Source organism: Globicephala melas, chromosome 12 (assembly GCF_963455315.2).
Source record: "Globicephala melas chromosome 12, mGloMel1.2, whole genome shotgun sequence".
Lineage (NCBI taxonomy): Eukaryota > Metazoa > Chordata > Mammalia > Artiodactyla > Delphinidae > Globicephala > Globicephala melas.
This window is the reverse complement of record NC_083325.1, coordinates 83,917,091-83,934,928: the sequence shown is the minus strand read 5'-3', so window position 1 is coordinate 83,934,928 and position 17,838 is coordinate 83,917,091. Positions and strand designations below refer to the sequence as shown.

Below are 17,838 nucleotides of genomic sequence, written 5' to 3'. Positions count from 1 at the left end.
AGCAGAAATTAACACAACATTGTAAATCAACTATACTTCAATAAAATTTTAAAAAGATGAAGTGCAATACTCAACAAATTAACAGAAGTACCCCCAAATCAGCTGCTGCCTCCATATCTCTATCAATGGAACATAGATTACATCTAATGTTACTTTTCTATCAGTATAAATGGCTTTTGGGTAGCACACTTACATTCTTAGCCAGTGGCTGCTAAGGTAAACAGGCAGTCTCTGGGAGACCCTGCATGGGTGGAGCTGGGGGAATGAGGCACACAGCCCGTGGCCAAGGATCCTAGGGGTTCTCAAGGCCCCACAGATACAACCTTTAGCATCGTCAGCACTGTGCTTGCATCCACCAGTGTAAGTCCAGCTGTGTAATAACCACCTGCATAGCTGATTAGAAATAGAGTTTTGAATACTAGCCCCAGAATTCTTATTCCCCTGGTCTGAAACAGAACCTTGAATTCTTTTTTTTAATTCCGCAGGCAAAACTCGTGTGCTTTATGTTTGAGAAATGTGTCCTCATCAACCAACCTCAAAGTCAAGTAGATACAAGGGGGCCCAAAGGCAAGGCAAAGAACCACTCGTATCTTCAGGAAATAATATAAATTAAATCCATATAAGATGCCATTATGTATCGACCAGACTGACAAACTTTTTAAGTCTGACAATACCAAGTAGACCATGGTGTGGAGCAATGGGATCTCACACACGCTAACACAACCACCTGGGGAAACAGCTCAGCACCTTCTTACAGGACTAAAGATATTTACACCCTAGGACTCAGCCACTCCACTACTTAGAGGTATAACATGGGGATCAGGAGACATGTTCAAGAATGTTCAAAACTGTGCTGTTCATAATAGCCATATGCTAGAAAACACCCAGTGCCCATTAACAGTAAAACGGCTAAATATATGGTGGTGTGTTCATACAACAGGCAACACACAGAACAATGAAAATGAAAAATTACAGCTTCTTACAGCATATGGACTAAACTCAACACACAACGCTGTATGAAAGAAGCCATACGTCTCTTGAATTTAACTCAGAGGAACACATACAAAATAAAAACATATGTTTATAAAAAGTTCCCCCAAACAAGCAATAAACCATACTGTTTGGGGATGCCCACATGAGTGGTAAAACTATAAAGAGCATGAAATGAATATCGCTGAAGTCAGCAAAGTGATAATCTATGGAGGAAGGGAAGAGGTCACAGTGAGAGGCATACAGTGGGCTTTTGTGTGCAGGCGATCATCTGTTTCTTGCCCAGGGTGGTTACAGAGATATTGGCTTTTTAATTTTTTGTTAAACTTTATGTAATAGCTGTGGTAACATTAGGTGTCTGTAATAAACAGACACACAAAAAAGTACGCAATGGCTCCAACAAAACTGAGGTTCAGGTAACAGTCTAGAGCAGATATTCCTGGGCAGTGGGCAGCCGTCCTGCGCAGATGATTTCGGGGTCCTGGCTCCGTTTTGTGATGCCATCACCCAGAACCTCATCATGGCTGCATCCGGCCTTCGGAAGGGAAACGTGAGAGGATGGAAAAGGCATACTTGTTTCTGAAGAGCCCTCGCCTGAAAATGGGACGCGGATCATTGTCTCTCATACTCACACACAGAGCTAGTCACAGAGCCCGCCCCCCTACAAGGCTGACCAGGAAACGTGCCAGGACAGGAAAAAAACTGACTTCTGGGGAAGAGCTAGCAGTCTCTACCACACCATTCTCTGGAAGGAAACCCCAGTAACTGGTAACAGTGGCTGCCCTTCAGGGTACAGGACAGAGGTAAAGGGAGACTTATTTGTCATCGTACAGCCCTGTCCAGCTTTTTATTTTGCACCATGGACATGTATTATCTACCCCCAAATAAATGTTTTAAAAGTAATTCATGCTGGGACTTCCCTGGTGGTGCAGTGGTTGGGAATCCGTCTGCCAAAGCAGGGGACACGGGTTCGATCCCTGCTCTGGAAAGATCCCACATGCCGCAGAGCAACTAAGCCCATGTGCCACAACTACTAAGCCTGCGCTCTAGAGCCCGCGGGCCCCAACTACTGAGCCCACGTGCCACAGCTACTGAAGCCCGCACGCTTAGAGCCCATGCTCCGCAACAAGAGAAGCCACCGCAATGAGAAGCCCACGCACTGCAATGAAAAGTAGCCCCCGCTCGCCGCAGCTAGAGAAAGCCCGCGCGCAGCAACGAAGACCCAATGCAGCCAAAAATAAATAAATAAAATTGATTCTTTAAATAAATAAAGTAATTCATGCTTCTTTTCAAATTTCCAAACCAAAAATTGAGCACCAGGATTTAAGATTGTAATTATCTCATCTCCCTACACTGAGTCTGCATTGCTAGCTTCGTCCTCCTAAATTTAACACAACGGCAGCCAGGTCCTACAGCATATAAGCATTTTCAAACACGATTAGGCCACTGCCACAGAAAAACAACTCTTTCAAGCATAGGGTAAATTAAACTCCACTCCTACTAGAAGCAACATTGGTAAATTAAACTCATTTAATTCAACAACCACAACCTCCCCATAAATAGTAAAAGTGAATCCCAACCAAAACTTTGGGAAACAAGTCTTTATAAACTGCCATGAAAATCTACAGATTCGCCAGAAGAATAACATTCTGCACAAAACTCAAATTGGACACATGAGTAGAATCCTCACTGCATCCTCGTCCATCTCACCATTCTACCCAATTGGCTTGTTTTGTCCAAGGACCCGTATCTTAGTTAACGGGATCACCCCGCTCCTCAAATAGAAACTATGGAACCTGTGCTCATACTTTGGGGCTCCCAGAACACTTTTTAAATCAGTTCTATACAGCACTTGTCACTTACTGGACTATTAGTCTGACTTTCCCTCTAGGCTGTGAACTTCTCAGGGCTTGGGAACAAATTTTATTCATCTATGAATCCCTACCCATCCCAGACCGCAGTGCCTGGCTCCATCTGTGCTTTTAATTTACTGAAAGAGTGGAGGAAAAAAATATGCTTCAAGAGTTTGCCTAAATAGTACAGAGTATTATGAATATACCAGCTCATACCGTATCTTCTTCCTTAGAGACTTAAGGCCTTAATAATAATTGCTCCAATTAGAAACTCCGTAACAAGAAATAAAAAATAAATATGTAAGCATAAGTATGCATTCTACTCAACATTCTGTAAACGCTATTTAGGTAGAAGAAAGCACAGACATGGCAGATTCTGCACTCATAAAACTCAGAGGTGGGCAAGAAGACACACAAATGAGCTATAACAACGGTGGCTGCCAGGCAGGTTGGGAGGCAGAGGGCACGCCTCTTGGGGCTCCATCCTGCCTCCTGAATTACATGGCAACTGCCTACCCGAATCCCACATAAACAAAGCACACTGGGTTTAGCCCGCAAAGCCCCGTGTCCACCAGGACAGGGCCGGCCCTTAGATACAACTTTCCCTCCTCTTCCTTCCCAGACAACAGCACAGAGAGCTGCAAAGTGAGAGCCCAGACATCCCCTAACCTCCTACTCTGTGCTAAATTTGACGACGTTAAAAAGAGCCAGACTCCCGGCTCTGACAGATCCTGAAGTGTATTCTCAGATCATCCACAGAAACCAAAAAGTAGTAAGCTTTCTCAAAGGCACCGAAACAGAAGCAGAAAGCAAGTGATTCAATCAAGACACCAGAGATTAAAAGGACACACCTCTTACCTACGAGGTTAATGAGAGTTTATTTAATTTCAGTCTTGCCATCTATACAAGATTCCTATGAACTAAGAAGGAATTTATTTCTAACTGCTTGGAAAATTAAAAGGTGCTAGATTAATTGCATCCACAACTGCTAAATTATGAAACTCAAGTAAAGGCAATCTACGGAAATAAGCTGAACCCAGATAAAATAAACTCACCATACACACATCCCAAAATATCACACAGAGCACAGACACAAAACAAGGGCTGATCTGCTTCGCATCAACACCACTTGTCAAACGTACTCCGACAAATGACTGAGGAGCTCATTCCTAAAAAGGATAAAGGGGAAATAAATATAAGAACAAGGAACCATCTCCCCTTTTATTAGGCGCATTTGTGGTGAAAGAGAGAGACTCAATATTTATCTCTTAGGTGGTTACAAATAATATTAGCAAATCAGAAGACTTACTAAAGGGAAAAAGGAAAAGGAGTCTAAATTCACAATGATGCAATAAACAAATCCTAGTACATCCACAGAGAGGATATTACTCAGCAAGAAAAAGGAATGGACTTTTGTGACACTCACAACATAGATGAATCTCAAAATAATTAAACTGAGTAAAAGAATTCAGAAAAATGAAGAGTGCAATTCTATTTGTACAGATTTCTAGAAAATGCAAACTAATCCATAATGACAAAAAGCAGATCCGCGGTTGCCTGGGGATGCAGGGCAGGGAGAAGCAAGAGACAGGTATTACTAGGGGACACAGGGAGACTCTGGGGTGATGGAGACGTGCATTATCTTTATTGCAGTGGTGGCTTTACGGATGGATGCATTTGTCAAAACATTCAATTGTACACTCTAAAAAAGCACATTTTATTGTATGTCAATTATACCTCAATAAAGCTGTTTAAATTTTTTAATAAAAATAAATCCACATTGACCATCATTTGGGTTTAACTGCAAACCTTAACAATGTGATTGAGATGACCTTTGCTTTTGGAAAGATATTTCATTTCAGTTATATATCCTGCTTTGTGGACAAGTAATTGACAAGCAATTTTGGAAGGAATACAGATGTGGAATACTTAAACGCCTGTATTTCCTTCCCATTCGTCACTTTCACGGTTTAAAAAGCTAAAAGAATTTTAGTGAAAATTCCCATCACTTCAAGTTTCTCACAGACAGCTTCTGTGACTCAATAAATGTCTGATTTTCAGAAAGAAGGAAAGACCATGTGGTCCGACTTCCTCAACTTAAAGGAGGAAACTGAAGATTCCATCCTCTCCCAGGAATTCATGTCTACACTGCTGACACCTAACTTTGTAATTTTAATCTTGATCTCTCCACGGAGCTTCAGACTCGCCACCTCCTTGAACAATGATAAGTATCCTAAACTCGCTGCAGTCAAAAGGGTACTTAGTCATCCAGGCAACTTCTCCCCCAAATCTACCTATCTCAGCCAGTGCACCAGCACAAATTCAGTGGCTCAACCGCACACCCAGCAAGCACACACTCTTAACACCTTCCATGTCAAATCCGTCCCTAAGTCCTTTTAGCTCTGTCTCCATGTTGCATGTGCCATGCATGCCCTGTCTCCATCTCCACTGCTGCCATCTCTTCTTGCCTGGACGCCCAAGCCCACAGGGGCTCCCTATGTCCCCTCTTGCCTCTCCAAGTTGGGCACCACACTACAGTCATGTGACCATGTCAGTCCTCCTCTTTAAAAAAACACTCCATCCAGCAGACTGCCCATCATGGTCAACATAACATCTTAACTCCTTACTCTGCCCTCAAAGAGCCAGGCCCCCTTTCTAGCCTCATCTACCACTATTTCTCTCACTGGCTACCTTTCAACGCGGGATCTTCCCTAACACACCACACGCACCTCCGCCTCAAGGCCCAAGCCTCCCCAGGCCCCCATACCTGGAATGCACAAAATGCAGACACTTCACCCTTCACATCAGAACTCAAACATCATGTCTTCAAAAGGTCCATGTATCTTGCAAGCTAAAGCAGCATCCCAATCATTTTTTAACATCTACTATATCTCATTTTACTGACTTTACAGTACTCATCACTATCTCAAAGTATCTTGTAAATCTGTTTACTTATTTATTATATTTCTAATACCCATTCGTTCATTCATTTCTGCTATGACTATTAGAAGCTTTAGTCCAAATAAGAATAGCGACTTAACTTGAAAGCATTCATATCCAGGGGCCTAGGTGCTACTGGGTAAAAAGCACCCACCCTATTAAAAAAAAAAAAAAAGTCAATTTTAGCTATCCTATTAATTACACAGGCTTCAAATGATGCAAAAGACTCACTTTTCTCCTGGGCTACCTCATTATCATCAGATTTCAGTTCAACACAATATCAACTTACAAATATGTTGACTTGATTTTGAAATTACATTGCCTCCCATCAAAAATAGTACACTTTCAATAACAATCATGTCAACATAAAAAGTATTAACTTTTAATGATTACCTTGGGGTCTGAACACCTTGCCATTGGAATATTTAGCCATTAAGCATTTAAACAACACATTATCTGAATGAGCCAACGTAAGCATGTTTAATTCCTTTTTTTTTTTTTAGAACTTTTAAAGGTTTCAGACACTGCTACCCAGAAAATCACAATTGATCATTATGCCTGTTAATGTCATGTAGCTTGAATTATCCTATAGTAAATCATTAAGATAATCACTAGAATGTACATTTCATGAGAACAGGGATTTCTGTCTATTTCGTTTACTGTATTCCTCAGCATCTGTTTCTGACATATGACCAGCACGTGACACATGTGTGTTAAACACTTGCAAACTCATATTTTGTTTTACCTTATTCTGATCTCCATATTATTCCAAATTTATGTGTCATCTCTTCTTCCTATTGCTTGATGTTATTTGAACACTAAGCAGGAGCTAAAAAGTAATTCTTGGATCTAAATCACAGTAAGAATTTGACCTCCAAACTCTGCAGTGTCATGTGGTAAGTCAATCACAAGAGATCCACCTGGGTCCTGCCACATAGGCTGTCCTGGAAGGCCAGACTCCACCAGTCTGATACACTGACTGCCCCAGCAAACTGCTAACAAGTTTCTGCTCTCGGGCTAGGAGGGAAGCCACAGCTGGCAGACCATCTGTACAACACAGATTATCAAATATTTACACCAACTCCAAGGTGAATATTAAGCAGCACCACAGAGCTGATAAAGTCACATAATTAATTCATCAAAGGCAGCGATTTCGACTTATAGGAGGGGAGTCTCTTGAGATGTGTCACAAGTACGTATTACTAATGAAAGTTAAAGTAGTCAAGTTTGTGAACGACTGACTTTAATAAAGTTTCCCCTCAAAGGAAAAGGCAATCGAGATGCAACTAGTTTGCTGGGAACTACACGTATCAAAGAGCACAGAAACGGGACCACGGTGAACGGCACCAAGCGCATCACAGCAGGCCGATGGCTCCAGGTCTAAAGTAAGCGGCTCATAACTACCTAATAAACCATAGACACAAATCCCTGCTCTGGCCCTGACCAGGTAGTCTCTGGCATTCATTATCTCTTTATGCAATAGCTTCTTAATATGAAAATAAGAATACCCTCTATCTACACTTCTAGATTATGAAATATACCAAAAACCCCCAAACAAACATGAGACATACTTCTGATCCTTGACCTGACGTGGTCTGCCTAGCTGGTCAGCTGGTTCAGACCCCATGAGGGGAGCTCCACTTACATTCTAGAATTATCTAGAATAGTCACACTCGTAGAAACAGAGAGTAAAATAGTGGTTACCAGGGGCTGGAGGAGAGGGGAAACAGAGAGTTGTTTAATGGGTATACAGTTCCCATTTCACGAGATGAAAAAGTTCTGGAGATCTGTCACACAATGATGTGAATATACTTAACGCTACCGAATCATACAGTTAAAAGTGGTTAAGATGGTAACTTCTATATATTTATATATGTTATCACAATGTTTTAATTTTTAAAATTACTTTTTAAAATAAATAAATAATCGAGAATGTCTTCATTGAAAGACACCGTAAGGAAAATGGAAAATCAAGCTACAAACTGGGAAAAGATATTTTACAACACATATAATGGAGAAATAATTCAAATCCAAAACAGAGAGAACCTGTAAAAATCAAGATGAGAAAGACAAACTACCCAATTTAAAAACAGGCAAAAGACAGGACTAAGCATTTCACAGAAGAGGAAATACAAATGGCCAGGAGCTATATGAAAACACACTAACCTCGCTCGTTCAGGAAAAATGAAAATGGAAATCACAAAAGATCTTTTCATACCCACAAGACTGGCCAAAATTTCTTAACCTGGTAACAATAGGAGCCAGGTGCTGGTGTGGATGAGGAAGAAAAGAACTTTTAATACACGGTCGGTGGGACTGTATTCTGATATCACCACTCTGGAAAACATTTTGCCATTATTTGGTAAAGTTAAAGATACAATCTCCATGACCATAAGGCCACCAGTAGGGAGACAAAACTTAGAGAAACTCTTGCCCATGTGACAAGGACACATGAACAAGAACGTTCAGTGCAGCATTGTTTATACGGTAAGAAACCGGAAACCATGCAAACGTCCTTGGACAGGAGAACACAAACAAGTGAGAGTATATTCACACTAGTCCAGAGTGAAAATGTACGAAGCACAGCTACAGCCACCAATGTAAAGAAACATAACCTGATGGAAAAAGCAAGACTCAGAAGAAAACACACAGTATGAATCATTTACATAAAGGTCAAAATCAAAACTGAGCAAAACTAAACGGGATGCTGTTACAGACACACACGTTTGTGGTGAACTCTATGAAGAACAGCAAGGAAATGATAAACCCCAAACTCTGGAAATCACTCCTCTCCTGGATGAACCCTAAGGGGGCACCCAGGGAGGCTGGAAAGGTTCTCCTGAAGCTGGAAGCATGAGGGAGGGTTTCACCGTCCTCTGAGAGCACGTGGTGCTGGTACACAATCTCCTGCAAATCTGATTTTTATAAAAACTCCCCAGAAAAGGGAAGACGTCCTGGTACAAAAAGGATCTAAAAACAAGTAAAGAGCTTTGGGGGAGAAAAGGAAAAAAGAAAGCACTATAACTTCCCCCAAATTCTTCACTTACTCCATTTTCTAAGTGATAGTGGACCACCTTCTACGTATATAGCAACTTAACACTTAAGCCATCAGTACCGCTGGTCAAATGTTACGTCATTTGATGTGTAACTGTCAAAGACCTTTAGAAAGTCCTATTATGGCGCCAAATAATATAAATCCCTCAGTCTCCTCTCTTCATCATCACCAGGAGAGGAACCAAGACAGGAAAGCCGGTCGCCCGCACTGGTCACAGGAGAGGGAACGCAAGCAGGAGGGATCCAGAAGGGGCCACAGGGCCGGCGTTCTGCCTGAGAGAAGACAAAAGACACAGCCGTGGCCACGTCAAAATCCAGCTTGCGGGAGGCCTCCCACTCCTGCCTGGCTTCCCTCTAAGGAGGAGGAGATGTAACGCACTGCACACTGGCTGTCTCCCAGACCCCCAAGATATATGCACACAGTTCCTCGGGGAAAAAACTAAGACATCCGAATCAAATTCTGGATTTCCCACTGCTCAACTGGCCATAAAAGCTGGGACGCAGGGCTACTGATGCTGACCCAAACCATCATTTCTTCTTTTTGTTCATGACGCTCTCAGAAAGGACATTTGTTTGATTTTAATTTTTCTCATCATTCTGATCAAACTACCACAGGCTCTTTATTCTACCAAACCAAAGTCTTAGTCTGAAAGCACAACAGAATTATTGAATTGCGTCCTGAGCCCTGCCCTCCATCCTGAACTCCAGACTCACAGTCAATGGTCTACTCAGCATTCCTTCTTCAAGTCTAACAGGCTCCCTAAGCTTAACACGGCCAAAGGAGACTCTCTATCGTTCCCTTCCCACGCTCCAAAAGCCACATTGCCCCCGGAGCCCCCATCGTTGACCTGCTGCTTAGGCCAACCACGCAGGACAGGCGTCGCCCCAGACTCCTCTCCCTCACATACATCCCTCACCAGTAAGTCACGGCAGCCCCTTCCCCCAGGAGCCCCCGAGCAAAGCCGCTGCTCGCACGCCACATTCTGCTCCGCCTGGCTCTCCTCTAGCGCTCCACGCACTAACAAGCCAAAAGGAAACCAGATGCGCTCGTTCCTCTGTTCAGCTCGGCAGATGGCCTGCCCCCACGTGCGGGCTGCCCAGATGCCCTCTTCCGGAGGACACTGTGGAGAGTCAGCGCAGAAAAGAGAAGCATCCATGGAGAGCCCCGACGAGCATCATCTCAGCCAGGTGACAAGGCTGACGTCAACAGCGCTAGGTCAGGTTGAAAGACGTGCCCTGGTTATGACGTGACGGAAGTGACACCGCACCTCTGTGCTCTGCTTCCCAGACATCCACCAGCCAGACTAGTCGTGAGGAAAACTTTGGACAAACCCCACCTGAGGAGCTTTCTACAAAATCCCTGATGACTCTCAAAGCTATCAGGTCACCTAAAACAAGGGAAGTCTAAGAAACTGTCAGTCCGGAGGAACCCAAGAAACACTGACAACTAAATGTAAATGGGAATATCCTGCACAGGGTCCTGGGTCACAGGAAGGACCTTGCTATGGACTGAATATTTGTATCCCCCCAATCCATACACTGAAGCCCTAACCCCCAACGTGATGGAATTTGGAGATGGAACCTTTGAGATGTAATTAGGTCATAAGGGCAGGGCCCTCAGGATGGGATTAGTGCCCTTATAAGAACAGACACCAGAGAGGGAGCTCCTGCCCTTCTCCCTCCCCAGACACACACACACACCAAAAAAAGTCCACATGAACACACAGCAAAAAGGCAGCCATCTGCAAGCCAGGGAGAGAGGCCTCACCAGAAGCTGACCACACTGGTACCCTGATAAGGACAATTGTGATAAAAGACCATTCTAATGTAACACATTAACAACAGGAAAATGTGAATGTGGGTTATATGGGAACTTTCGGTCTATCTTCACAACTCTCTGTAAATTAAAAGAGTTCTAAAATTAAAAGTTAATTAAAAGGGGCTTCCCTGGCGGTGCAGTGGTTGAGAGCCCACCTGCCAATGCAGGGGGCACGGGACCGATCCCTGGTCCAGGAAGATCCCACGTGCCGCAGAGCAACTAGGCCTGTGCACCACAACTACTGAGCCCACGCACCGCGACGACTGGGGCCCGCGCACCTAGAGCCCGTGCTCCGCAACGGGAGAGGTCACCGCAGTGAGAGGCCCGCACACCGCAGCAAGGAGTAGCCCCTGCTCGCCGCAACTAGAGAGAGCCCACGTGCAGCAGCGATGACCCAATGCAACCAAAAATAAATTAAAATTTTTTTTAATTATTTTTAAAAAGTTCATTAAAAAGAAGCCAATGGCTTCCTATCCTATTTATATTCTAACCAAATTCCTGCCAATCTCTTTCAACTCAATACCTAATAGTCTGGTCTACCAAGATCACCTTCACAAGGGTTAGTCACACAAGAAAATACATATGCATTTGTCAAAACTGACCGAACTGTACACTTCAGATCTGGGTATATATGTTATACTTCAAATAAACGTTTTAAAAAAACAGGATTGCCAAAATGAGAAATTTGATGACATGAAAATTACCCTTGAACTTGGAGCTTAAAACAATAATATACCTTTTGCTCTTGAATCTGCAATTTTAGCAAGACTAGGGAGGGAGAACTCATCTCCGCTCTCCTTGGCATCAGCCAGGGACTGTAACTATCTAAAGGCTCATTCACTCTCAAGTCAGCTTCACACGGCCTGTGTGCCCTGGGCTTCCTCACAATACGGCAGGTGGGTTCAAGGACCAGCATTCTGAGAGAGAGAGACAGACAGAAAGAGAGCCACACACACCCACAGCAACGGAAGCTGTAGCCTTTTAGTGACCTAACCCCCAATGTCACACAGCATCCACTGTACTCTCTCAGCTGAAATGGTCACAAACCTCGCCAGGTTCAAGGGGAAAGGAAATAAATCTCATCTCTTGATAGGGAGTGAAAAGTACCAGAAATACTGCTGTGATTGCTTGTGGAAAATAAAATCTATCACAGGTTGGAATATAAAGTTGAGGGAAGTCTCCAAAAGACACAGGTAGCAAGAGAGACAGAATTCATCCAAGAAATCAATATCTAATAGATAAGAGTTCCAGAAAGAAAACCATGACAACAACAAAGAAAACACAAGGAAGAAGTTATCTAAGAAGTAATTCCAGAGGATTTCCCAGAGATAAAGAACATGAGTCTTCGATTTGAACAAACTTACCAAGTATCCACACAGACACAATGTGAAATTTAAGAACATCAAGGAAAACGGAAGATCCTACTACTACTCTTCAAGAAAGAAAATCAGGTCAACTACTCGTTAAGAGAATTAGACTAGCATCAGACTTCTCATCAACAATACTACACGCTGAAAGATAATGGCACGATATCTTGAAAGTTATAAGGGAAAGATATTTTCAACCTAAAGTTGCATGAAGATAATTTCAAATATATAAAGAGGCAGAAAACTTACTTTCCATGTAGTCTTTCTTGGGAAGTTACCTGGAGATGCCCTTCAGCAAAAATAAAATTCTAAACCAAGAAAGAAGGCAAGGATTCAGAAATAATGAGTTTGGCTCATAGGTACAGTAAAAGGAAGCTGAAGAATGCAAACTGTGCAGTAGGCCAGGGGAGCAGTCACCCCACATTTGAGATGGAAAGTGAAAGGCTCCAGAAGACCATTATCCAAGGAGAGAAAGATAAATTCTCGAAGTGCAGATGTTATCCCTAAGGGTGTGGAATTCAAATTTTTTTTTTTTTGCAGTACGCAGGCCTCTCACTGTTGTGGCCTCTCCCGTTGCGAAGCACAGGCTCCGGACGCGCAAGCTTCGCAGCCATGGCTCATGGGCCCAGCTGCTCCGCGGCATGTGGGACCTTCCCGGACCGGGGCATGAACCCGTGTCCCCTGCAACGGCAGGCAGACTCTCAACCACTGCGCCACCATGGAAGCCCCAAATTTTATGTTAATAATATACTTTCCAAATTTCTACAACGGGCAAGTATTGTTAATTTTAATAACAAAAAATTTTTATATAAAGAAAACTTTTAAATAGCAAATTTAAATGACAGAAAACTATCTTTAAAGAGTTTTAAACTTTGCCTGCTTCTCTGCCTAAAACTAAGTCTTTGGAAGTTTTTTTCCTCCCAAAGGAGAAACAATGACCATTAAAATCTTACGCTCCTCAGCCCACAAAACAAAGAAAATAGTTTTCTTTCCCATTTAACTGCCAACAAAAATGATCAGTTTTTAAGGGTCCCATTCTGTGTCCTACTAGAAGTGATTTACCAAACAAACCCATAATTCTAAAAAAGTTATCCACTCAATAGTAAATCCACACACACACAAAAAAAAACCTTTCCATGATATACTTTTTTTTTACTTTATTGAAGTATAGTTGATTTACAATGTCACGTTAGTTTCAGGTGTACAGCACAGTGATTCAGTTTTATATCGATATATAGCTACATATCCTTTGTCAGACTCTTTTCCCTCATAGGTTATTACAGAATGTTGAGTATAGTTCCCTGTGTTACACATTAGGTCCTTGCTGGTTACCTGTTTTATATAGGAGTGTGTATGTGTTAATCCCAACCTCCTAATTTATCCCCCCTCCCCCATTTCAGAAGTAACTGACTATCAAAAGCACTTACTGGCATGTGTGCACATAGCAGTGGAAGCCACACTGCACAAGTGTCACCAGCTCTGGGTTCTACTCCAAGTCCTGCCAACTCACCAGCCAGGAGGCCGGGGAGGCACCAGGCAGCTGTGCCCCTGCTGTCTGTCTGTCTGCAGCCAGAGCATTGGGGCACGGTCATGAGGAGCAGTGGGGTGGATGGAGCGATGAGAATGAACAGCGCGTGCCAGCACAGGCGGGCGCTCACCACATGCAGGTGATGTCACACCATCTGCCCGTATTCCGAAATGTCGTTCGTTGAGCAGTTAGAACGTACGAGGCATCTTACATCCTCCATTAACTAAATAACACTCCCAATGACCTGGAAAATAGTCGCTCTCCTCCCCATTTTAAAAACAGGAGCTCCGAAAACTACTATTTTCCAATACACAAGCGCTAATTCTGACTACGGGGCTGAAAGCGCCTGGCGTGTCCAGGACCCACGCAGGTGGTGTGCTCCAGGGACACCCCTCCCGAGGACGCAGGGGGACTTCTGGGCTGGCACCCATTCCCCCTGCAGCCATGGGGAGGCGCGCTTGCCCGGATGTTGAAGACCAAACCTAATCTTGAGAATGTGGCATTTGACATTTTAATCTGCAAGTGAAATCATGACTGCAGAAGCCCAGGGAAGCCCCAGGGTAAAGAAAGAGAAAGGCTGTGTCTGTCAGAGCTAATGCAGGTAATATTCGCCACAGTGAAAAAGGAGCACCAACATCGTTACAGACTTCACCGTGTCACCACACGCCGTCGGAAGAGTATGTGACAACGCTGTCAGGGCACAGAAACGGCTAAAGCTAAAGCATCGCTAAGGACGACAAGGAGCTTGGATTCAAGGACACCTGAGGGGGGAGGCAGACAGGAAAGGGCTAACGACTGTCTACTAGTGACATCTGCCGTCTTCTTAAACTCTGTGAACATATGCACACCTTCCCATAAAACATTCACTTACTGTTCATATTGGGATATATCAAAAAAGACCTCACTGTGTATTTCAATAATAATTTCTCCTACTTTGTCCTTACTTTTTTTAAAAATAAAGTTATTTATTAATTTATTTTTGGCTGCGTTGGGTCTTCGTTGCTGCGCGGGCTTTTTCTAGTTGCGGTGAGTGGGGGCTACTCTTCGTTGTGGTGCGTGGGCTTCTCATTGCAGTGGATTCTCTTGTTGCGGAGCACAGGCTCTAGGGCACGGGCTCAGTAGTTGTGGCTCACGGGCTCAGTAGTTGTGGCTCACGGGCTCAGTAGTTGCGGCTCACGGGCTTAGTTGCTCTGCGGCATGTGGGATCCTCCCAGACCAGGGCTCACACCCGTGTCCCCTGCATTGGCAGGAGGATTCTTAACCACTACGCCACCAGGGAAGTCCCTGTCCTTACTTTTTAACTAGAAACACATCCTAACACGTGTAAACTATCCGTCACTCTGCAGGAGCCTAACTTCTTTACCACCACCTATGAATGTGAAGAAAAGAAACCTAGTGAAACCTAGATAAACTGAAACATTTTGGGTGTGTGCTCTTTTGTTTAGCTACTTTCTTTGATGAAGCAGAAATTGTTTCAACTACTATTGTTAAAAATCTTAAATATATATATATTAGTCCACTTTCCTTTCTTGGTATTCACTCTTTCTTATCTCCTCCTTGGTCTAAAAAGAATTTAAAGCAGATTCCCTTTTTCTGACTCCAAAACCCACGTTCCTTCCAGTAAGCCATTCTTCTTCTCAAACAAATATCCATTCACTGACTGCTACAAGCCAACACTAGCTAGTCTAGCATTGGAGATTCAAGAGATAATGAAGAGCTCCTTCCCCCAAGAGCTTCCAGTCTACCCTAGTGAATAAATATTTAAAAAAAAACCAAACACCTATTGTAGTCCAGTACGATAACTGCTATAAGTAATGACATGCAAAGGTGTTATAATAGTAATGGCTAATAGGTATTCAGCATCCGCTATGTTCCAAACTCCTTACAGAGAAAATATCTGACAGAAGTCCTCCCCACAATAGGTACTACCTGACTGGGGCACCCTCCACTCCCCGGGCCTCCTGTTTCTTCTGGTGCAATGCTCCCGCCTCCCCGTCAGAGGAGGAAAGACTTCACTAAATCTTTGGGGCTTCCTTTACACCTGCCAGCCTCAGCCTGCTTCACTGTGTGGGAAGTTAATTGGGGAAGTTGCTCCTTCGGGGGAACCTGCAGGCGCCCAGCTCTGCCTGTGTCGGAGGAGTTCAAGTAACTCAGGAGTAAAGTACTGGGAACTCCACGTGGCGGGACCCCTAAGTCACACCCTCCAATTCAGCTTTCATCAGTAAGGCTGACAATGTGATCCACGTCTGACTCTTGTATCTATCTCCCTCTCAGCCAGGGCTAGATTTGGCAAGAAAGGCTTATTAATTACTAGAACCTGAAAACGTCAACATGATCATTAACTCTATGTTATATATGAGGGAATGGAAGCTTCTACAGCTTAGAAGCCTAAAAAGCGGCAATACCGCCATTTGAAACCGCTGCCTCGCAGCAAGAGAAAAATAAGTTCCCAAACTGGTATTGCATTAAGCTTAAGCTGAAATTCCAAAAAGGAAAGAGCAGTTCATGCTAAAACAGGTCATTTGTTCTATCATTTGCTGCTGTAAATTGTATTCAGTTAGCATTAAGAAATTAAAATCGAAAAAGCACATACAATCATCAGATTGATAGTTCTCTAATATAATAGACACAACCGTATTGAGTACCTGCTATGCGCCAAGCACTGCTCCAGGGACTAGACAGTGGAAGAAAGAAAAAAAAAACAAAGTCCCTGCTCTCATGGAGATTACACTTTAGTGTGAGAGAAACAGATAATAAACAAATAAATGGATAGTGTCAAAAGGTACAAAGAACGTAAGGTCGATATTTTAAAAAAGACTGACGAAGAACAAAATGATAGGAGGTTCTATTTTGGGGATGGGGAGATCAGAGAAGGCCTCCTTTAGAAGGCCTTGAGCAGTGAGCTACCGCAAGTGAGGGACTGAGCTGGACAGACATCTGGGCAGCAGGGACACCAGGGCAAAGGCCCCGGGTGGGAACGTGCTCACAGTATTCAAGCAATTGTGAGAAGGCCAGTGGAGACAAAGTAGAGGAGAAAAAAATGGTGGGACATGAGGTTAGAGAGGTCAGCAGGGCTGAATCATGGCGGGACCTGGGGGTCCATTCCAAGTGGGAAGACGATTCCCCACAGCGGTCTGAGCAGGGCTAAGACACATGATTTGCACTAAATGCCTACCATCACTTCCTTTACAAGATTAAAGCTATGTGATAATTTTTTGTTTCTTCTTTACCTACAAGTAGAGAAATCAAGAAAGAGTGGAGTTTTCCCTGTTATTCTCAGGAACATGAAGTAGGGCTTCTAAAAGGAGGAAGGAAAAATGCGAATGTCTGCTCTATTAACCATGACCCTCGCTGGCAGGGGCTCCGGACCTCTGAGCACGAGGCAGGCAGATGGCACCAGCAAGGTGTGCCGGCAGCAGACACCAGTCTCCAGCATCCCTAACGTACCAGCCGACCCGCCAGTGGTGTGGTTCCTCTTCACGGTGAGTCTAACTCTCTCAACACTAAACCAATTGGAATGGGAACCAAGCCTGCAAGGAGAACTGGTGAGCAAATGCTCTGAACAGGTTGAGCATAAATCCTGCTGGTAGACTTCCAGGTGGTTGGGAGTCTTAAAATGAATGTAATGTCACTTTTCTAAAAATTAGAAATATAATCATCACAAACTTGTATGCAATGCAAACATCTGACAAATGCCTGCAGAGGGAGGGCACCAGCAATGGAGAGAAGGAAGATCCATCTAGTGGGGGAAATGACCTAGTAAACAGACACAGAAACAGAGCAGAAGACGCCGGGAGGCAAGGGGTAAAAGGAGGCCACGCCTCTAAGGCATAATCTCCATCCTTTCAGCACTTGGTAAAGGCAGTGGGGAAAGCACAGCCACTGGACCAGAGCTGACACCACCCAAGCTGGGGAGTTCCGGTAACTTTCTGACTCACAAAACATTCAAGTACTGAAGGACAAGGCAATGTAACTTCTAAAGGGTGCAAGTATGAAGAAATAAAAAGTGAAAACAACTTAAAATATTAAAGGAGAAAACAAACTGTAATAAATTAAAAGCAAAAGCAAAAGTTCTAATAATTGTTTCAAAACCAGTGATTCTGCATATTGTTTCAGACTCAGGAAACTTCTTTTCCTAAGGAAATAAACAGCTATATGCACCAAACAAATATATAAAGAAATTTACTGCAATATCATGATAGCAAAAAATTGTACACAACAGAGGAATAATTAACTATGATATATCCAAATGATGGAACACTATATTGGTTTTGAAAATCAATTTAA

General features: G+C 43.4%; 1 protein-coding gene across 2 annotated transcripts in view; it reads right to left on the bottom strand.

Moving 5' to 3' along the window:
• MBOAT2 (membrane bound O-acyltransferase domain containing 2) overlaps positions 1-17,838 on the bottom strand; it is a 113,113-nt gene that overhangs the window by 77,898 nt on the left and 17,377 nt on the right. The window lies entirely within an intron of this gene.